This window comes from Anastrepha ludens, chromosome 5 (genome assembly GCF_028408465.1).
Source record: "Anastrepha ludens isolate Willacy chromosome 5, idAnaLude1.1, whole genome shotgun sequence".
NCBI lineage: Eukaryota > Metazoa > Arthropoda > Insecta > Diptera > Tephritidae > Anastrepha > Anastrepha ludens.
Window position 1 is genome coordinate 76,255,360 of NC_071501.1, and position 23,752 is coordinate 76,279,111.

At 34.9% G+C, this 23,752-nt stretch overlaps 1 protein-coding gene across 5 annotated transcripts in view; it reads left to right on the forward strand.

Annotated features, from left to right (window-relative positions):
- The window catches only part of LOC128864563 (protein eyes shut), a 307,203-nt gene that overhangs the window by 144,322 nt on the left and 139,129 nt on the right, over positions 1–23,752 (forward strand). The gene's annotated exons all lie outside the window — the stretch shown is intronic.

A 23,752-nucleotide genomic window follows, 5' to 3' on the forward strand; every position in this document is an offset into this window, starting at 1 on the left:
ACAAAAACAAATTGGGTTAAGCGTCTGAAACGCAACAAACAACGGCGCATCAACTCATAAATGCGGCGACTAAATTCAATGCGTACTCGTTTTTAGTATTATTTTATTGAAGCCGAATGGAAATTCAAGAGCGTGTTCATGCTGAAATTAGGCCAATTATTGGATTCAAATCTATGAACTCACATTGGTAATGACGTTGGCGAATGAGGTCGTGTATTGGGGTTACAATATTACAAGTTTATTGAGTTTTCTTTCTAAGCTACGAACATAATTTCAGGCTGAAATTGGGTCGCCATTTTCCTTTTTCATATTCAACGCTCACTGGCAAACACTGATTCTGATATTTCAATCAAATAGATTGGGAATTTTGATAATAAATACTTGCACATTTAATTTCTATGCGAATTTGGGACTGCAATTGAGGCACGCTTTCTTTTTCAATTTAAACAATTGATTTATTAAAACATACGAGGTGTGTTCAAAAAGTATCGTGAATTTTGTATTTCTTCAGAAATTATTTATTTATTCATTAATATCTATTTTGCCTGAAAATACAGTGATATTAGAGCTATTTTTTTTCAAGATTAAAAAAGTTATAATTTTTACTAATAGTAACACTGTGTAACAAAACATGTCGTAAATATTTGGGGTAGAAAGTAACTTACGGCCAACAGTTCTTTAACTTTGCTTATCAAAAATCAACCCTACAAAATAGTGTAAGATAAATAGCGGAAAGACTAGTAGGCAGTTTAAGGCAATACATATCACTCATTTGCTGGAAGATAGATCTGAGGCCTGGCTCATCTCTGAGCACATAAGCAGACACCTTCAGAGGTTTATCAAAAAATTCCTTAGGATTATATGGCGCATTTTTTGGTCACGATCAGTCTCCAGTGCTACTCTCCGTAGAGAAGTTTGTTTTGGTTTTTCAGTGGAACTCACAAGAAAGTTGGCGCAGAGAATGCCTCTGACAAACTTGGACGCGCACAATCCTAAAAGAGAGCTCTTATAGTGCCAACTGGAACGAAATTATTTTTTTGTGTGACAGTTAGCATTGGAGAGCCTTTGTTTCCGCTCTATGGTCCCACTAGGAGCAATAATATGTGCAGAAAGATGTGGTTTTTTATAGTAGTTCTTAATTCCTTTTAAAAATATCATCTTATGTACATATTATCAACGAATAAAAAATAGAAACGTTTTTCATGGTAAACTGGAGAATATTTTCAGATTTGACAAAGAATCTAGAAAAGTTCTCACGAGACTAGCTATCTCTGTCTGTGTCACTATTCTATTTTATCTCTTTGTCTCTGTCACTTCTCTCCTTTCTTCTACTACCCTTTCACTTTCCAGAGCTATAAATACAATGGCCTTTCTAGCCTGAGTGTTAAACGAGTTACCATTTTTTCGGTGCTTTTTGGCTCGCCTTTTCCAAATTTCAAACTGTAATGATTTGGATATCAAATGAAAAAAGAAAATCGTCTGGGAAAAAAATTGTGGAAAATTAAATTTTAAAATTTATCCATAAATATGCTCGAAGAAAACTCAAATATTTACTCCCAAAAAATTATTTTAATTGCTGGATTTGTTCTCCCTAATGCAAACACTTTAATTTCGGTCGACTAAAAGTTCACTTTATAAAAATGATTATGATTTCATGCAAAAACTCGATTTCACAGAGAAAAATTAAAAGCAATTTATTCAATTTATTTCGAAAATTATTTATATCCTGTTTCAACGCATAACAATAACCTCCACTGCTTCTTTACTATTTAGGTCAGCCTATTTTTGTTTGCTTTATTACTTTCCTATGCACTTCCATAACTACATACAAATCTACATAAATACTCGCATATATGTGGATAGTTATGAAAAGTGGCTTTATTCGCACGCCGAATTCTTTTGTTTACTTATTGACGCTGAATAATTGTGGGCTTTTTTGGCAGCATTACGCCACGACTACTTTTCAATTCAAGTATTTTTCCACATTTATTTACTTTCGTTGAGATTCTCTCTACGTTTTTCCATTTCATTTGCTTTTCGCTCGAAGGCATAGCATTCGCAAATATTTAGAATAGAACCCACAGCCTTTTCACTAATAATTCTTTATGCTCACTCATACACACACACATAAGCGTACATTTAAAGAAAATTATTTATGCTCACCTATACATGCACAAAAGTACCTGTAAATAAAAAATTAGCCCCTACAAACCGTTTACAAGCTTCTTTTGACCTCTTTTGATTCGCTTTTGTTACCCAGCATTCTTGCCGCTGCTTATGACCTCTCACCGCCACCACCACCCACTGGCGGGGTACCAGCTGCATTGCTTACAAATCCTTTTTAATTAATTGCATTTTCAAGTGTTTTTCCATTGAATTTGGAAATTACCGCCACCTCTCCAACCCCCGCCCGCTCTATATGTATGCAAGCAAACCCTTCCACCCCAATGGACTATTTATTGTAATATACCTAAGACTATTCGCGAAATGAGCGAGCGAGCGAGCTGGTAAGCGCTACGCTGGTGTTGTGCAGTGACTGGAAAATTTCATGGTGGCTGTGGTTGCCCTTGTTGTGGCTGTGATGGCGGCTAACAAAGTCGCTGCTACTATCGCCTGGAGTAGAACTGAGCTGAGGACTGCGGCTGCGGCGGCGACTGCAACTGCGGTTGGCGGTTGGTACTCAGTTTGTAAGCAAACGTTTGCCTTACCATGCCACATTTCGCTTGTCTAACTGCTGTTGCCCCTTACTATTACATATTAGTATAGTGCATTTTGGTTTTTGTTGTTGCCTTTGCCTCTACTCCTGCTACTGGTTGCCACCCCAGCTAGCAACTATTAGCCGTTAGGTGTAGTTGCTGATTCTTCGCCATATTCCTCCAGCTGCTGTCGCTTGTAATCATGTGAATGCATGTGGAAAATTCCACTTCAGATTGCAAAAGCGCGGAAAATTAGAAAATTATTGTGGTTGGCGTGTAGAAGCGAGAGGAAGTTGATTCATATGCTCTTAGTAGGCAGGAGGGTTAAATGAGATGCTGAAGGTAGCGCCGATAACTAGCGAGCGAGGAAATTGCACGTTAATTATTTGAAAATAAGCAATAATGCTGCTAAGCTTGCTTGTTGTTTTTGTGTATTCTTTTTTTTGAACTTTTCAGTAGGTGTAAAGGAAATGCAAGTTAACTTACAATGGACTCAAATTAAAATCACTCATACGCCCCGACCACCAGCTGATATTCAATCGAAATGAAATCCCTGAAAGCAGAAGTGCATGAAAATCTACACTGCTCGCTAGTTAAGTGTGTAACCTTGGCACACAGCTCGCATCTGTTGCACCTTTGTCGCGCCACGTCTCACGCTCGCACCCAAAAGTACTCTACCACCACAACAGTTGTTGCCCTTCCCTTATTTGGCTTTGCGAAAAACCATGCTTATTACTCTTACATAGCTTGCGTTGCTTATTTGTTAAAAATCTGCTTTGTCTGCCGCTGATTCATCTTCTTCCATTTCATCTTCGCTGATCTTCCGCTTTCTCAGATGTACCACAAGCCATCAGCACAAAATGTATCGGCAATGTAGCGAAATCAATGACAGCCAAAAAAAGCCAAAGTAACGAACAGTTAACAACAACAATTTATGTAACACAGCGCTGAAGGATATTGAAGCAAATGCAACATCAGACTTTCTTGTTTACCGCGTTTCTCATTTCTTTTGCACGCCTTTTTCCCTGTGTTTTTTTTTTGTTTTTTCTGTTTTTCTTTCCATTGTTTTACCTTTTATTCCTGACTTAAACTTCTGCACTCATTGTTCATTGCTTATATGCGTTTGGAGCAGCTACATGTTCACCGCAAATGAACGCACCCGAATTCACATTTATGCTAGCAATGCAAGAATGAATGCAAAAAAGAGCCAAAGATGCAAAATGGAAATTGCAGCGCCCGCTGTTTTCCACACTCGCTCTATCACTCTCATATTAGCAGTGACACTGGCAATGATGTTGGCAGTGCCACACTGCAGCAAAGTAACCATAGTTGCGTTTGAAATTGAAGCAGCGGAAATTAAAGCTCAGGAATTTTTTGCACAGATTTGAATCTATGACAACATTTTCTACTTATTTCTTAAAAGGTTTTGCGGCATTAAACCGCAGATTTACCTATAGAACGATTCTATGACAAGTGATCCACGAATTTTGGATTCCGTCAATCATTGTTTTAAAAATTGATTTATTTGTGGCCTTGAATGTAATAAGAAGTAAGCTGAAAAAAGTTAAAATAAAAATTATATGCTGCGACACTTTTTAACATCATTATGAATAATTTGTTTTTTGCCATTTTTTTCGGTGTCATGTTTTATTTAATAGCTGAATAGCTATAGCTGAATAATAGCTGCCATTTCATTAGGCGATTCTCATAACCTTTCGAGTTATAATCAAACACATACAGCAAATCAGTGCAGGTTGAACCGTGGTCTCCCTCAATAACCAAGAATATCGATCCCTTGCAGAGATCCTCCAGTTTTCAGTCCAAGTATCTTGACGTTGTCATTAAATGTTTCAATCCAGGTTTTGCTTGAGCTATCTATTTTATAAAGCACATACAGCTTAGAATTGTAAATCTTTTTTTGCAATTTCGTTTGGGTTCATCTTCAGAACATGGCTAAGCCACTTAATGTAGTTGGCGATTTGGAAATCGTTTAGCTCAGCTAGGCATTCATGGTTGTAGCGTACACGTTAGTTGACGTGATCTACCCGCACCGGTCCAAGAAAGCGGCGTAGAACTTTGCGCTCCAATGCTTATATGTTAAGGTTTTCTTCATCTGCCTTAACCATCTCCAGAGCAAGTATAAGCAACGCAAGACCTAATCATGGTTTTATAGAGTTTCAGCTTCTTTCGCTTAGAAAGAAATGAAGAATGAAGTCTTGTTTAGCGAAAAAAATACCACGTTTCCAGCCTAGAGCCTTGCAGTCACTTCTTGTTAGGCTATTGCCTCCACAGAGATGATCGATCCAAGATATTTGTAAGATGTCACTCACTAAAAAATGTAACTGTCGATCAATATGGCAGATTTACATTTATTTGGAACTTTTCTATAACACAAAAATTTGTTTTTGATTCGTTTATGCGGAAGCCCAAGCTTCTGGCTGGGCTCTCAAGCTCTCGCAAATCATTTTTCAAAGCTGTTGTACCTACTCCTGCATATTAGATCGATATCTTCCGCGCAAGCTAGAATTTGCATTGATTTTACCATCATAGAGGTATAAACCAGGCATAAACCAGACATTTTCTTCAGAGCAAACACGAATAAAGTGGAAGCAAAAAAATCCCAATAAATTTTTAATTTTATGAGGCACCTATCAACATTGAACGCTTTCTCAAAATAATAAACGATTAATTTAATAGGATTGAAATAATACTTTGAGAATTTAAAATCTTCTTAACAATTTTTTTAAACAAAGCTTACTCGCATATGTATTTAGAATGCATGTAATCCACAGGAGTGAGCATTCAACCACATACAAGGCGATAATAGCTCATACTATGTGTATACATATATGTATGTGTGTATGTGTGTCTACCTACAAAACTATATAAAATATTCGTAGCAAGCAAATCAAAACAATGGAGAGAAATTAATTCCCAATCATTAGTTTACTCACTTCATACAAAAGAAAATTTCACTCAAAAGCGCAATCGCATGAAACTTAAGTGTATGCCTACGTACATGCACATTTGCCTACTATACGCGTTCGCCTCTTCCGTAAACCAGTCTACAAACACAATGTGCATAAGTTCTCTGAGTATGCTACGCTCGTCGGTTCTGCCCACTCTATTCGTTGTGTATTGTTGCCGAACAGAGATGCTACTATATATTACAGCTACTGTTACTGCTACATTCTCTGCTAATAAAAACGGGAAGCTGTTGACACCTAAATTTACCATCTGTAATAATATCAAAAACGCCTTAAGAAGTTGTTGCTTTAAAAGCTAATTATATTCTACGATGAGTGAAAAAAATGTATACTTTCAAATAAAGTGATAATTTTTGCTATTCAAAATGTATTGTTTGATGCGGATATTATTAAACAATAGAGGTTGAATTCGTATTTACCAGATATCAGCAAACCTTATTAGCAACGCTTTGCATCCGAGATTCAAAGCAAAGTTTTGAAAAAGAAGCTGGTGCGGCCTATTTTCGCATTTTTATTATGAAACACAAGCACGCAGTCGTAAATAAGCCAATATATATTTAAATAATGATTGTTTAAGTCACGTTTGGAGGCGATGGCATTATTGGCTAAGTTTTATTCGAAAATGAGCATCGACAGAACTTTACGATCAGTGGAGAGCTCCCCTAACAATATTTTTTTACAGGAAATTTTGGAATTGGTTACAGACCAACACTTGCTTCACGTGTCAAACAGTTAGGCAACTGAGCATTTATGCAATAAAATCGTTAAGCGTGGAATTAGCTATTTTGGTGATATCGGTTGGCTGCCCGAAACTGTGGTATGTCGCCGTCTTACATTGTTTGTGATGTACCCTTAAATACTGAGACTAGAAATAGACCACACTAGGGAACGCAGAGAATTATATGGGCATATGGAAAAAGTGGTCTGCAAGCCTGGATTTAGGCCACCCTTTACAATGTAGAGGTACTTACAACAAGAGTTCTATCATAACACAAGGCATTTTCATTTTTTCATGCCACCACAGGAGGGTCTATGCTCCAATGGGAGATAAAGTAAACGATGATGTGGTCAGGAATAGCAAAACAAGAGTTGATATTAAACATTTCAATATTCTTGTGCCAAGTCATAAGCACTGTGTTATACTAAAATAAAATAATAATAATAAATAAATAATAAAAACAAACAACTACCTAAAACAACATACTTTCCCAAAGTACTCGCAGCTACAAACACATGAACAAATATATAAACTAAATCCTTGGAGTTTTCGTTTTACTTCCGCGCATTTTGGCAGTAACCTAAATATTAGCCTCAACATAAAAAAATGCATTAATTTACCAATTTATTTGTACGGTGCTAGCACTCTTCCACCTTTGCATTACAAAACTCACCACATCCACTACCTCGCGCTTATATACTTCTTTGCGGTTTTGCAAAAAAGTCCTTTGGCAAAAAATTTCACAGCGGCACCGCTTGACTCATTTACTTCGCGTATCTACTTTTTGTCTTTTTGTAGCCCTTTGAGCCACTTCCCGCATTTCAACAGAACTGAAACAGTGTGTGTGTGTAAAGTAACTAAAAAGATTAGTCTGCTCTCTCCATGTAATGCTTTCAACTGTCCAACTACTTTTACACTACAGCATCTCTAGAAGGGGATATTATCACCGCTGAAACTGGTACTGAAATAGCTCCAGTTAGGAGACTTCAGCGCATAGTCATGATGATAGAAACAGATCAAAACTATTGCAAAGCAGAGACCGAACATTTTTGAGGCCATACGTTAAAATGCAAAAGACTTTAAGTTTGGAAAAAAGTCATAGCCTAGGTATTATTTCTTTAATTTGTTGAAGATTTTTATTCATCATATGAAAATACTGTAAAGGAATACCCATGGTGAAATTTCCCAAGAACTATATTGGTACACCCTTTTAACGCTCTGACTCTATTTTTGATAGAAATTTTGAAATACCAATCAAATAAAGGTTCAAAAAGTGCCAGTAATGGGATAAAATATTTTAGGAAAAAATGTTCCTTGAATTTTTATTTTATATGCATGAATATTTTTTATCTGGCTCTGTTTTCTATTGAGCCAGTATTCTAATTCTTCGAAGTAACCCTGGTCTCAAATCTGCAAATTTAATTTGGCCACCAACCCAATTTTTTATCTCCATGGCGCAAACCCTTTGCGGATTTTGTTATAATCACCCAAGCGATGACCTCTCTGTAAAAAAAATTGCTCATTCGCCAAAAATTGTATTACGCAGTGCATTTTTCTACATCAGAAAAAATATGAATAAATAAATTTTAAAACATTTACATATATTTCATAAACCTAGGTCGAGAATGGCCAATTAAATTAAAAAAATGTACCTCGAAGAAGCCTAAAATTTTTACATAAGACTCGAAGACTTAGAAAAAACACAGTCAACTCATAAAGCCAAAATTTTCACGCTCTACTTTCCAGTTTTTGCAAAGCAGTGTAAATTAGTATTGTAAGCAAGTAAATTCAAAATCGAACACCAACTATCCATCTATCTTTCTATCCCTTTCGGACTAGTTTGGGGCTAGTCACGGCATGTGTGTTTTGAAACTAGCTCTATGATCGATTAACTACTTTTTTACTGCAAGTACGTGTACATATAAAAGGCATTTCAACTACTTGATAAAATTTTAGCGGTGTCGGCGCATTTACAGAAATGAGTTGCAGCCACAATGCGCTCGTTGAGCAAAATGCGGGCGCTGTAAAAACGAAATTAAACGAAAAAGTTAGCAAATTGAAAGAAAGTAAAATTGATTCAAAGTCAAAATCAAAAAAAAAGAAAAATCACTCAAAGAGATAGGCAAATTGCGCTCAAGGCAAATTTCTTTGCTTCTTTAGTTTATTCACCTCAAGCATTGTTTGCATTACTTGCGCGATATTGCGCGTTTTATGCAAAAAAAAATAAATAAAAGCAAACAGATTTTTGAAAGGTTCTTTAAAAACAGAAAGCACTATTGCACACTGCTGCGGGCGTTCAAAGGAAAAGAATATATATTTTTTATAGATAGTGACTTGCGATTATTCGTTTGATTTGTTTACTAAAAGGAAGTCATAACTTTTTGTGTACCGCTTGGCGTATACGCAACATTTAGTAGGGGCTACAATTCGATGTCATTCAATATTGACTGAGAAGCATATAAAACATATACAAAAGTGATTTATCGCTATTCTATATTGCAATATTTGCAAGCAAATAACTTGCTTCAATCAATTCAAATAAAATGTGTGCAAATGCAAAGCAGTATGAGGAATTATATGCTGTACATCTTTTGACATTTTAATCTTTGTTTGCTATTATTTTAATAGTTACTTCATATCCAAAGTCATTTTTACAAAGCAAATCCAAAGATAGCTTAATTAACACAAAACTCAAATAAACATGAAAGTCAGCTTAAAAGATATCCCAGAAGCAAAGGAAACCTTAAATGCATCACCATGACAAGTGCAAGCTATGAAAGTATGCTTTTTTATAAATATTTGTACTTCTAAGTGCACGCATAAGTACGTAGGTATGTTATGCAATAACGAAACAAAAACGCTTGTATATTAATGCCCTTATGCACAAAAAAAATAGCAAATTTAAACAAATTTCACAACAAATATCACAAATTTCACAAGGTAATCCCTGTGTACTTGTGGAGCCGAATACTACTTTTGGTATAGTAGAAACACACATAAATACACAAGTAAAAATAATTACGCTTTTACATATACATACATATGTATTTATATAGTAAATATAGTTGAACGCATTAGGGCGAAGAGATTTTACGCCAAAAATTTATTGAGTCAAATGCATCAGCAGCCAGTGCTCTTAACAAATTTAGTGAAATAATTATTCATAATTATTCATATTCTTTTAAGTAAATATTATATTAAAAACAAAAATTTACTGTTAAGTATTCAATTTTAACTTCGTTGAATATGAAACAATAGAAATTATTTGAAAATTTGTCTATTACTGCCGCCATCCATGATTCAAAATTGGCAAAATGTCTAAGGTTATTAAAAAATTCTTAAATTTGTATATTCCCTACAATCTTTGAATAGCTTAAGTAGAGTGTGAGAACCAAGAGCTGAGTGTAATCTGAGTGTTACCTGAGCGTATTCGTGAGTTCGCTATTGAGTTGAACTTTACAGTGCATAAGACTTCTTAGCGCCCACCAATGTAAGGCCACTAATCAGCTTTTGATAAATTTTCTTCTAATGATTTTTGCTTACTATTATTTTGGGGAAAATAAATCCATTATTATTGCGTAAAATTTTTGCACAAATGGCTTAAAACTGTTTTGGTGTCGATCTTTAGCCCCAGTACGTTGCTACGACTACTAATATCCCGAGCAACTTCGATTATTTCTGTGATTTTATTGACATTTTTGATATTCTCGACATTTCCTTTAACAGCAAAAATGCCTGAACGGAGGCGACGAAACTAAAATTGCACATAATTAGCTGTCACAGTATGGGCACCCTAAACACAATTCACACTTCCAGCGGCCAGTCATGCATTTTCCCCTTATCACAAAAACTGTAAAATGTACCGATTTTTCTCCTGTTGACTTCCATTGGTAACACCCTGTAAGTCCCAACTGAATGGAGCAAACAAAAAAAAGGCAACCCATTTTTTTAGTATCGCCTAGACACCGAGCATAAACTTTAAACGGTTTGAACGATAATTTAAATCGAGATATTGATCACTCCAGCCATCTACCGATAATGTCATGGATTTCTTTTTCCCCAAACTGTATATTTAACTACAATATTTTATATATAACAATTTTAAGTTACCTGCCTTAGAGAAGATCGGTATTGGAAGGTCTCGAGGGCACACAAGTTTTATTGGTCCAAAATTTAATTACATGGCATCATCTGGAGTATTTTTCATTAACGCTGTTAGAGTGTGGCATTCATTACTCTACAGCTGCTCTAGACTCAACAGGTTTAACTACAAGGCACAAGTCTATGATTACTGTAAAAGTGTTTGATTTCATGGCATTAAGGCATTCAATGTTTCTATTTAGCCACTTCTTTTCTTTAAATCTGCATTTTCTATTACTACCATCAAAGCTGCGTTTTATTATTATTGCTTTGTTTTGTTAAAGATATAAACTTAGATTAAGGAATTTTCTAGTTGCATATAATAATTTTGAAGTACTATTAAAAGACCAAATTCTTACTCTGTACTATGGGAATAAATAAATAGAGTAAATAACTAAAATAAATAACTAAAATAAATAAGAGAATATAAATAAACACGAACCGCTTGTTGATGCGATGAAATTAATGGTTTTAGTGTGCACACAGCGGTTGCTTTCAATTTACCGTTTCGGAGGCCCTTCGACAGATAATGGAATCTGAGTGGCAAACGAAATTACGCTATTTGTTGCATACTTGCAGGCGAGAAGAAAATTGAGCGCAACTCTAGGCAGCTCTATTATATACATATATATTTAATTGGCGCGTACACCCTTTTTGGGTGTTTGGCCGAGCTCCTCATCCTATTTGTGGTGTGCGTCTTGATGTTGTCCCCAAATGTAGGGACCTCAAGCCGACTCCGAACGGCAGATATTTTTATGAGGGGCTTTTTCATGGTAGAAATACACTCGGAAGTTTGCCATTGTCTGCCGAGGGGCGACCGCTATTAGAAAAATGTTTTTTTTTTTTTTGTTTTCTTAATTTTGACGTTTCACCGAGATTCGAACCAACGTTTTCTCTGTGAATTCCGAATGGTAATCACGCACCAACCCATTCGGCTACGGCGGTAGCTCTATTAGGTACATCTATTAACAGGTGGCAATAATATAGAATACCAGAGGTTGCAGAAGAATCTCGATACACGAAATTTTATTATATTCTTTACGTCTTACCTCTGCACACTGATCTTAATCGCCTTTTTTTCATAAAATCGAAGAATGAAGTTAGAGCTTGGCAACTTGTTGCATTTAATAAATATATCACATATAAGTCGTGGGACAATTGGACAGATTGGAACAAGTCTCACCTATATTCGCTATGCAACCCCGAAATCAGAGTTTAGGCTTTGATCCATAAAAACTTCGAAAAACAAGCTTTAATACTTAACTCCAGGATTTCCTATAAATTCGTCCTAGACACTTAACTATATCATTATCTATATAATTTCTGATTAATTTGATAATATGATATGATGTCCCAAACTGAACCGTTTTCAAGACGTTCGATTCCAAAAATTATATTTAGGTCCACCTCTTCTAAATGATGGCTGAAGGGTCAGTTTTTTTCTGTTTTCAGGTATGTCAATTAATAAAAATCATCAGTAAAATTTGAACCAAGTTAAAAATGGTTGTTTGATAAAGTTTTGAGTTCACAACTTAGTTTTTCTTACGTCACATCAATAAACAAAGTTTTTGTAGGGAAACTTTTCGGCAAATTATTTTAATAGCTGGCTTCGGTTTTTTAACTATCCAAAAGACAAATTTAAGCAGTAATCAAAAGACATATTGCGAGCTCAACTAGTGGAGGAAAAATTTTCATAAGAAGGAAAGTATTTTAAAAAATCGTGACTGAAACAAAGTACTAAAAAGTTAAGAATTTAAACTTTCTTGTTCATTATAATTTATTCTCCAAGACAACTTTTTCGGTAATCCGAAATATTTTACTACAATAATTATATAATATCATATATGTTAGGAATTTAGTCGAAAAATTAGCTTACATTACGGCGCAAAATTAGTCATCCTATCGAAAAATCTCAAATTTTGGCAAAAACGTCGTATGTAAGTCCGTTTTGACAAAACAAGACAGCTGCAGTAAACAAACATACAATCAGTAGAACGCGTGAAGGTCAAATAAAGATTTACATCACTCAGAATCATGGTTCTTTTCAATATTCAAGAACAAAATAGGTTGATTAATTCTGCGCCGCAATGTATTCTTTACTCATCAACTAATTCTAGCTCTAAAGCAATGTACGCCTCAAGCGTCCACATCACCAATATATTTATCAAGGTAATCTTCCATTGTGCAACAACATCAAGACGCGCACCACAAATAGGAGGAGGAGCTCGTCCAAACACCCAAAAAGGGTGTACGCGCCAATTATCTATATATATATATATATATATATAATCTTCATTTGATTCTAAGGAAGATGGCGTTTGTAACATCATAATTTCATCTTTCGGTATTTGTCACTTTTTATTATGAGCGTGCTTGCTAACGCTAGGACTGAATGAATCGGGCCTGAGCAATCAAGGGCCTAGCAAATAAAACACTTTTTTTTGTTCACAGTTAGCTTTATTCGACGTAATTTCCATCAAGAACAACGCAATCTTTCCAGCGCAGCTCTAATAAATGGTTTTCCAATAAGAGGTGGTATTTTGTTATTCAAAGAAAAATGCTATTTTTTGATATAAATGATCGGATGTTTATTTCATTTCAGAGGAAGGTAGGGCGTTAAAAGTGGAAAATATATTAACATAAGCCAAGGATCACCACGACCACGCTTACAGGACAATATCATTTTCATGAAATTTTCCATAACCGAACTGCAAAGTGGCTGCCCTATGTCCTTGATAGCCTCACGAATTCCATTTTTGAGGTCTTCAATCGACCCTAGACTGTTGACGTAGGCCTTCTCTTTCACGTAGCCCCAAAGAAAAAAGTCACAAGGTGTTAAACACAAGATCTCGGTGGCCAATTGTGATCACCTCTTCGAGAGATAACACGGTCCGGAAACTTGTCCCGTAAAAGACCAATGGTTTCGTTGCTTGTGTGGCAAGTAACGCCATCTTGTTGAAAATAAACGTTGTACAGATCAGTACCATACAATTCCAGCTATAAAAAATCGTTTATCATGTCTCGATAGCGATAGATAACACCTGTTATTGGAGAACGCTTTATTTCAATACCACATTTGTAGCACAATTCAACTTTTGCCTCAAAATAGGCATCAAGATCATTTTTATGAGATTTTCTAATGTTATCGCCTGATTTGGACGTGCACTGCGTTGTGCATCATCATTGTCTCTACGATTACGTTTGAAGTCAGAAACCATCGTTTTATTGTTGTTTCTGATGCAGCGGAGTCCCCATAACAGTTGCCGAGCTATGGCTTTGCTTGAACTGTATTTTTCCCCACCAAGAAGCAGTGTAAAATTAAAACACGAAACTCTTTTTGATCCATTATTTTGAAAATAACAAAATTAGCATCACTCTTGGCGCAATAACTCACGAACAAAGAATAGAATATCATAAACTTTTAACAGCTGTCTTTTTAATGTTAGTACTAGCTGAAGAAGAAGGGAATGTGTTTTTCTATCGCCATAATAGTATTTGCAATTAACCAGCAGTATTGACGTCTCGAATACGTTCGATCCATACACCAATATCTTATGTATAGTTGGGTTTATGAGATACCAAATATACTTTGTGATATATAAACATGCCGTATTTTCGCAATATTCTTGAAAAATCACAGAGTTTATTGCAATTCCTCAAGTTTTTTGCAAACTTTCTTTTTAATCGTAATCGTCCTCCTCATATGTCAATCTTGGCCATCATCACACGTCCACATTTTTGAAAGAAATTCACTTGATCGATTGCAATTGATGCCATCTGTGGCAACCAACTGTAGTGTGAACTTTTAAATCGCTCCACATTTTTTTTGCGTTTCCCAATATTTTTTATGAACTTCCCACAAAAATGTTGACTTGCAGTTTACGTTCAGGTACTGTCCCTTTGTTAAAACGTCGCTATTGAACTTGTCGGCCACTCAATCAATCAGTCAGTACAATTTATTTTCCGCTCAAACCGACAATAAATTTTATCGGTAAAAATGCATTTGTTCCGCAATCGTAATGTTATTAGGAATTTGTTCATATATGGCAATTATCAAGAAATAATTGAGCGCCATAAGCTTGACTTTTGCGGTCACATTTTACTTGTTTTTCATTATACTATGCGACTTATGTTTTTTAGACTGCTTTTTGAATTAATTTCCTATTACAGGCACAATAAATTTTTAAATAAGACTTGTCATCAACTTAGAGTTTTGCAGGGTTTTCAGAAGGCAAAGCAATAAAAACAATTTTTATTTTTGTTTATTGCAAGCCTGAATGGAGAATTAAATAAACGAGCGTGTACAAAAAATTGCAAATATTTTGAAGAAAAACTTCGAATCTATACCATAAAAATACCATTTAGACCCATGAAGGAAAGAATAATGAGATGGCGCCTATCGTGGTCCCAGTGTTGCCTAGTTTTGGATATAAAAAGGCACTAAAATGCCCATTTAAAGAAAATAAAACACCAAACTTTTATTAAATCACTTAAAGAACTTTGCATGCGTGACAAATTGTCTTTAGGATGTGCGTTTTTTTTAAATAAATGTGTTATGTTTATATACAATTTAATTTATGAGGGAACGATTTATTTGCTATATTTAAGGTTATGTAACTAGATGGGGTACTCTTTTTGTAAAAGTGTCAGTATGGTTTCTTTGGTATTTTCTGGTATTTTGTGGCTTATTTTTACAATGCATACTCCTCTTGATACCCTATGTCCCACTAAGAAACGATGGCCGGCAGAAACGATTACACCTCAATGGTTTTAATCCCCATTCCCCCAAAAGGTTTTCAATCTTAGAAGAGTTGAGAGAGGGACATTTAATATTCTTGCATAACCTTAAAAGGAGTAAAAAATTAAATTCACACTTTCAAAATATCAAATTTTATAAGAACCAACTAATTTTCATCAGCACTAAAACCTTCTCAGAGTGGCCTTTTATAACCTTCTTTTGTATAATAATACAGTTTAAAAAAAAAGAAACAAAAGCACTAAATTTATTGCGAAGAGCAAACGGTTGGCAATACTGCACAACTCGGGAGAACATGACGCCACGCACTCTCTGATGGGCGCAATCTTCCTTCTATCATTCTTGATTTAGACCAGGGTGCACTGTTGGAGTTAAGAGTAAGCGCATTAGGAATTGTTTTTCAAAATTCTTTATTTTTTTTGCGCATTAAGAAAAAAAGGGCTTACTCATAAAACGTAATAGTAACTCTAAATTTCAGTGCATTGATTGATTTTCGCAATTGCAGAGAGAATCTGCTACGCTGTCCCATATTTTTCATTTAATCGTCCACTTGCGTTTGTCTCACCCTAGCATATTCCCATACGCAGCTACGCATACATACCTACATATGTGTACGAGTATACCTTTGTTTTATTTATAAAATCATGCAATCATGGAAACCCTTCCAGATTACACCTCCCCACACACACGCTGGTAAATCCACTACAAAGAGATAAAGCTTCAAATAACAAGCGTAGCAGAGCATCTATGCTAGGTAAGCAACAACAATAACATAGGTATATGGTATGCAAACAAACTCAATACAACCAAGCAGCTTTACTCAAGTTTATATGCATGCGCATGCTTTAGTAAGTACATTCACAGATTAGATTTATTCAAAGCTACCATCAACAGATCGGTAAAACAGAAATTAAAATTCGGTGTAGAAGAAACCAATTCTTTGCGCAACATCTACGTTTTGTTAATTTTATATTCTCGTTTGGACTTCTAGGTGCATGTTTACTACACACAAATGTAGGTGCATGCAATGCGTATGTGTGTGTTTGTACTCTGAGATTAAAATGTATGCAAAAGGAAATGCCAAGTTATCCAATAATATTCATTCCTTCTGCACATCACCCCAACTAATAATTTCGGAAAGAATTTTATTTTCCTTTCACGATACGACTGAAATTTGTCCATATAAATTTTATTATGGGACTATCTATTTATTCAAATCAAATGCGTTTGGGAAAATTCTTTAGCTTAAACGAAGTTACCGAAAATGCCAGTTCGATTGTCAAACACAAGATTGTTGAACTAAGTAATTTATTTTATTTTTTTCTTGGTTGTAGTTTTTGATAAAAGAGGAATTATTGAATAAGTTAGCCAATATTTCAGGTAACACAAGGATAAAAACAGAATATGCTAAGGATTTTAATTAATATATTGTAATAAAATGGAAACTGCAAGATAGTCAAATTTATTTTGCAATATGTATTGAAAAATTTATTATTTTTCAGGTATTTGCTATGAAATAAATGCATTGGTGATGTAGCTACTACAGCTCCAGAGGAAAGAGTACACCAAAAGAATACACCAAATTGACAACTTTTGTCTATTTATTTTTGTTTTATTTTTTTTTTTTTTTATAAAAATCCAATTTATACTACAACAAAAACTATCTAATACAAAGTTTCAAACTTTCAACAAAACTTGTAAAAATTGGGCAAATTTTTCAAAAACTTCAAATATGTTTACAAATTTTTAGAAATTCTTAAAAAAATTTGGTCATGCAGCTTATAAGCCACTCTATTTTTACATAGTCAAGTCTAAATTTAAAGTGATTCAGAATTCGCGTTGATTTTTGACAACTTTTTCTTTCAATGATGATTTGAGTATTTCCTTCCATAAAAAATAGAAAAAAACGTCAACAGAAAATATCAAAAACTAACGGAAATTTTTAACCACTACAATTTGTGAAGGAGGTCAAATAAATTTTATTTATTTGAGAAATAGGGCTGCAGCTGTAAGACTTTTTATTCAATACATCAACTGGTGGGAAGCTATAATAATTTAAACCAAACCGAACCAAATTTAATTCAAACCAAACCCGTTAGCCGATGGACTGCAGTAAGAGCGCTTCATAACATCGGCTATATCTCAGCGGTAAAAAAACCAAATACTGCACTGTCGGAACGAAATGTTAAGGTTGAAGGTTGTTGAAGTTCGCAAGGGAACACCAAAATTGGACTGAAGATGACTGGAAACGGGTAATCTGGGCAGATGAATCAAAATTTAATCGGTTTCAGTTCGATAGTAAGCAGTATTGCTGGCGCCGTCCCGGAGAAATCATACAAAAACACCATATTAAAGAAACGGTGAAACACGGTGGCGGAAACGTCATGGTATGGGCTGTTTCACGTGGTAGTAAGTTGGGCCATTGCAAAAAATTGACGGAATAATGAGGAAGGAGGAATATTTGCATATTCTAAAGACTCATCTTCCCCATTTTGTTGACATAGCCGCTTATCCTGAAGAAGAAGTAATATTTCAACAGGATGGCGACCGCAAACATACGTCCAAAATTGTGAAATAATGGCTGGGCAAAATTTCGAGGTAATGCAGTGGCCCGCTCAAAGTCTTGACCGCAATCCGATTGAGAACTTCTGGTCAATCGTGAAAAGACGGTTAGGACAATATCAAAGAGCCCCAGCCAATACAGACGAATAGTGGCGGCGTGTACAGCACGAATGGCAAACTATTCCGGCTGAAATTACACAAAATTTAATAGGAAGTATGCCAAACCGTATGAAAAATGTCATACGTAATAAAAGTTTATGGACAAAATACTAAAAACATACTCCATCCGTACAATTGGTGAAAGGTGCAAAATTGAGTACATAGAAGTTGTTTTTGTTTTATTCGCTTATTTCCTAGAATTTTCTCCTTTTTGTTTTGTGTTATTATTTATTTTACCAACAATTTAATAAAAAATTAAATTGAAAAAAAAATTTGCGAATTGCTTTATTGTTGTTACTGTTATGCACTTGGAAGTGTACGGAGTACAAACATGTACTCATTTGTGCAACCCACTGCATATATTTTTTTTTTTTGCCTGTGCAGACTTTGTTAATTCGTTTAGTCACTTTTGATAAAGCTATGCAAAACATGAGCAATGCCTGCCTAAATTTTTATTGCAAAATATTTAAAATTGAGCTGCTTACAGTGAATCTCCGGAGGCGCCTCGGAAAAAATTGCTTTGCGGAGTACACCATAACTCGCTACACTCACCTGAAACAAAAAACAAAAACAATAACTCTTTGAAGAAAAAGTTATTCGAGGTATTCCGGAGCGATTTTGTTTCGATTTCTAACATTTTCGTAACACTTGGAAGCTATCGTAGTACATGGGAAAAATCGACTAATTTATTATTGTAAGATTAACGACTATCAATATAGCGCCCAAGAAAACCTTGTGCACTTTCTGATGTAAAACTGTGCAAAATTTCAAAACGAAATCTTAAGTAGTTTTTTATTTATGCCGACACGGACTTCAAAAGCGATTCGATTTTCAGAAAACCATTTTGAATTTGAGCAGATATGAAAATCCGGGCTGCAGCAACAGGTCCTCAAATACTCTTAATTTCGTCATTTTGGCTCCGATCGACTTGTAATTTCGGCACAACTTATGAACTTACAAAAATAAAAAACTTAAAAAAAAAGGTTATAAAATTTAATATCAACCTAAGTGGGCCACCTCTACTTCGTAATCTTAGTATCAGATGCGCAATTTTGAACTTATCTGCTCTGAAGCAGTCACATTGCGCTTTGAACTCCTTGAAATAACGAAGGTATCAATCTTAAAAACAGCGATGGTAGATGATCTAATCTTTTTATAGAATTTGTTTCTCAAATATTTTCGATTCTTTAATTTCTTGGTATACCAACGAATCTTATAATAACACTTTTCTATGGGCAATAAGTGATTCTTATAAATTTTATTTTGTCTAGCTGTAAAAATGGAAAAGCGATCATCGATACTCAAGTATCGTTACCGGCACGAGTTGGATTTATATCCGGTCAAGAACTGTCACTCAGCATTTCTCAAACATATCTCAAAAAACAACCGATTTTAAGCAATAATGACTCCCAGTCTATAGAAGAAACTTCCGGCCTGCGCATATCAAAATTTAAAACATAACCATGGAGTTCTACTATCCCCAGAAATTCTTTTGAAGTAACAAAATTGCAGCTGAATAGTTGCTACCCCCTAAATTCGTTATCTGGTGAAAAAATTAGGCACCACTTATTTATTATTTTTTTTTTTTTAATAGTTTTCAGTGTCGCTATGATGCCCTATGTTCCGAGAGGGATTAAGGACCTGAAGAAGAATTGTCGCTAACACTTTAAGCATTACCATGGAATTCCTATGCGACAAATACTATTTTCCTTAAATTTGGTGTAAATGGTCGCAGATCGATATTATTTAATTTTCTCTCTTAATTTCCCTTTACAAATGTTCCAAACTTTACTAAAAAAAAGTTTTAGAAATCCCAACAACAAAAAAATAAGTTAAGAAACAAAAATATTTTTCTTGATTTTTCTTTGTTTTTGTCCTTATTTTTTGCTCAACACATTTTCAAATATAAAATAATGTGTTATTGTGTTGTTTTTGTGTTTGTTTAATTATTTAAACTATTTATTGCTGATATTTATGAACTATTTTTATCTTACCTAGAAAGTTGTATGTTGTTTTCGGTCCCTACAAAAAATTGAGCTTAGAACAAAAAAATTCCACAAAATAGTTGTCTTATTTTTTAACGAAGAAAAGAAGAATTGGTGGTAGTATACCAATTTTTATTTTTATTTTTGTCATCCTAGCCTCATTATAAATTAGACGAATTCATTATCAACTTTGATAAATACTTTATTGGCTGCATTTAACTATCAGCTTCTATGTGAGTCTAAAAACTAAAGCTTACAATAAATTCTTCGCTTAAACCTAGCCACCATTTCCAGTTGCGCTGTCGTTGCTCTGCCGACGTTCCCACACTGGATGTGTTGACTTAGCGGTTCGTGTAGAATGTTTGATTACTTGGATGCAAAAAACCAGTGTGAGCGCTGCGGATGTGCTTATTATTCACGCTAACCTATACTATAAAGGTGAATGTCTGTACGTTGTCCGCGCATCACTACGAAACGACAACACCAAATGAAGTAACAATTTTTATACATTCATATTTTCACCCAATGAAGGTTATAAGCATGTTTTTATGATGGAACTCCCTTCCCACAGCCCCAAGCCGCTCCACCACTCTCATTCGTCACTAATAATCGAATATTTGCTTAAATTTAATCTAAAAAATCTTAGTTTTTCCTATTTCCCACTATTTATAGCACACTCTAGACTTCATAATCAACTCAACTATGACCCAAATGCAAAGTTCGAAAGCGGTTTGAGATAGAGAATTAATAAAAATAATTTTGCTTGATATTTTTCTGATTTGTTGTTTTGATTTTATTCAACGAGGCATAGCAACGGATGGTATTCTTAGGAGAAGCTTTTTCATGGCAAAAATACTCTTGGGCGTTTTTGAGAAAACTGTTAGAGAAAACTTTTTATATCATTCGGTCGTTCATACCCAAAATTTTTAGCCCGAGTGCTACCGAATGGTGGTAACGTACCAATCCATTTGACCACGGTGTCCACTTAGTCTCCATACTAGTCTTTATGTTCAATTATTTTTAATTGTGATTAATTAAATTAATTTTTATTGGTTTTTTTTTTTGGTGTTCTTTTCGCTGCATAGGAACTATCGATATCAATAGCAATAGTTTGGCAGCTGAGAATGGTAAAGTGTGTTGAAATTTCTGTTCATTAAAGTTTGGCAAGTCATCATGAATGGCTTAACGCCAGAACAACGCTTCCAGATTGCGGAAAATTTCTTAAAAAAAAGAGAGCCGAAAGGCTCTATTGCTAGCACTTGGTTGCTTTAGTTTATTTAATAATTTGTTATTATGTAAGCTTTGTAAAATGAAAATAAATAAAATAGATGTTTGCTAAGTTCATAGAGCGAAGTGTTGGAGCAGACGCCAAAATGTCCATTCGTCATCGTCCTCAACTTGTTGGTCTTTGTCCTTCGACTACGTGAAATATTTACAAAATACAGCCCGTGCAAGAATTGAAGCCAAATATCCATCGTTCGGGTCACATTTTTGCTGATTGGGGTCTTTTAGATTTATAATTCAGATTTCAGTAGTCAAAAATTAGACTCATTGAATGGACCAAGTAACTTGAGCCGCGGGGGATATATGCCGGTTATCACATTCGAAATACCAAAGCCATAAAATTATCTACCAGACTATATTAAATGCTTTCCAACAATATTTCTGTTTTGCAATATCATTTAAAACTCTCAAGCGCTTAAATAAACACCCGATACTTGTAACTTTGTTAATTTCATTCATAATTCACAGCTGCAAGAAAATGTTTATGCCACTACATTTTATTACCTTTATAACTATGCAAATTTCATACCTATCATAAATACTTTGCTGCCATAAATTATTTAATTTTCCGCACTTTGAAATCCATTTCTTACTCCATATAGAGATAGCGCATAAAAATTTACCATCAATTAAAGCACCTGCACTGCGACTAACAGAAAACAAAAACTTAAAAACTAAAGTAAAAAGTTGTAAAGAGCAGAAGAAATGCACAAATCGTACATTTCCATATATGCATGCAGAAATATTTGACACGAATAACTATCACGAAAATGTATTATATACGAATTCACTCAAATACTATCAGATGACCGTGCAATAACATTTAATTGTCGATAACTATAGCAACATTAATGTTGTTGTAAATAAATCATAAATAACCGATAGCATCTGCACACGCATGCACACACATGCACTCTAATCTATTATAGTCATACTCACAACTACAATCGTTATAAAAGCACTGACCATTAAAAAGTTCTTTTTTCGTTCATATACTCGTAAACCAACCAGCAACATAAAGCACACGAACAAGCAAACAGCCAAATAAATAAACAAAGAGCGAGATATTTACACACACATACATACATAAAACGATGGTAGAGAGAGAGAGCAAAGTAAAACAATTTAAATCAACGTGTATAAATAAAGAAATATTCACAAGAATGGCAGCAAATCGGTTTTCATTTTGATTTGTTACAATTCAACATTTACAACAACAATTCTATAATACAACAATACATGCAACAACATATTTTCAGCTCTGTGCATTCAGACACAATTTGCTCGCTAGAGTATATTTGACGCAAAGCAAAGAAAGAAAGGCAAAATGGTAAATTAACAAATTCACATTGTTTATTCGAAAGCAATATTCGTTTTATTGGATGCACGGAAAGCTGTGAGTTTGAAAGGATATATGCGAGTGCGGTTCGAGTGCAGCCATTCATCAAAAATAAATTAAATGCACAGAGAATCACTTTGGCATCGAGTATTTTATGTAATTATGAATGTAATGGATTTACATACGTAATCATACTGTAACAATAACTGCATAGATATATGAATATTTTGCTTATAGACAGGTCAATGCGTGAATGCATAAGTACAGGGTATTTCAAATTCGAGTTTTCTTTTCAGCAACGTTTTAGTTTGGTAGTTGGGTATCTTTTTACAAATATTTCTTACCACTATTAGGTCTGATTTTTTTTTCATTTTCAGACAAGCGCGGTCAATAGAACCACCGAAACATAAAAAACAGCACTTTTTGCTTGAAACAAAACGTCAAAGTTATTTGTTGTTGCAGCATTATTTTTAATTCTTCCTCTTCTTTTCGAAACAATTCAAAACTCAACTTTACAGTTTTCATCAACTTTGAGCGAGTTCGGACTTGTGAAAAACACAAATTTACTCCATCAAAGTGGCTCTCAATGGCCGGAGAACCAAACTGGGTAGTTTCGGGCTAAATAAGATAGATTACAAGGTTTGATCATCCGAAGCAAAATTGTGAGAGTAACTTCGACTAGGTAGTTTTTCAAAAATCTTTCAAGTGAAGATGTATGCCATCTGTCTATGTGCAGGGATCAATTTGCACAGGAATCTCCGAAAAGAGCGATTTGCCATTCTGAGAGACACTCTGTCGACACTCAAAACACGGTCATCCTGTGAGATTAGGTCCTCACTGGTCCTTGAGTGTATGGAGAAACTCAAATTGTTAGAAACACACAATCTTCTTCTTCTTCTTAATTGGCGCGATAACCGCTTACGTGATTTTGGCCTAGTTTAATAAAGCGCGCCAGTCAAAGTGAAGCCAAGTCCTTAACCACCTGACGCTTCCAACGTAGAGGAGGTTTTCCTCTTCCTCTGCTGCCACCAGCTGGTATCGCTTCGAATACTTTCAAAGCCGGAGCGTTTGTATCCATTCAAACGGCATGACCCAGCCAGCGTAGCCGCTTGATCTTTATTCGCTG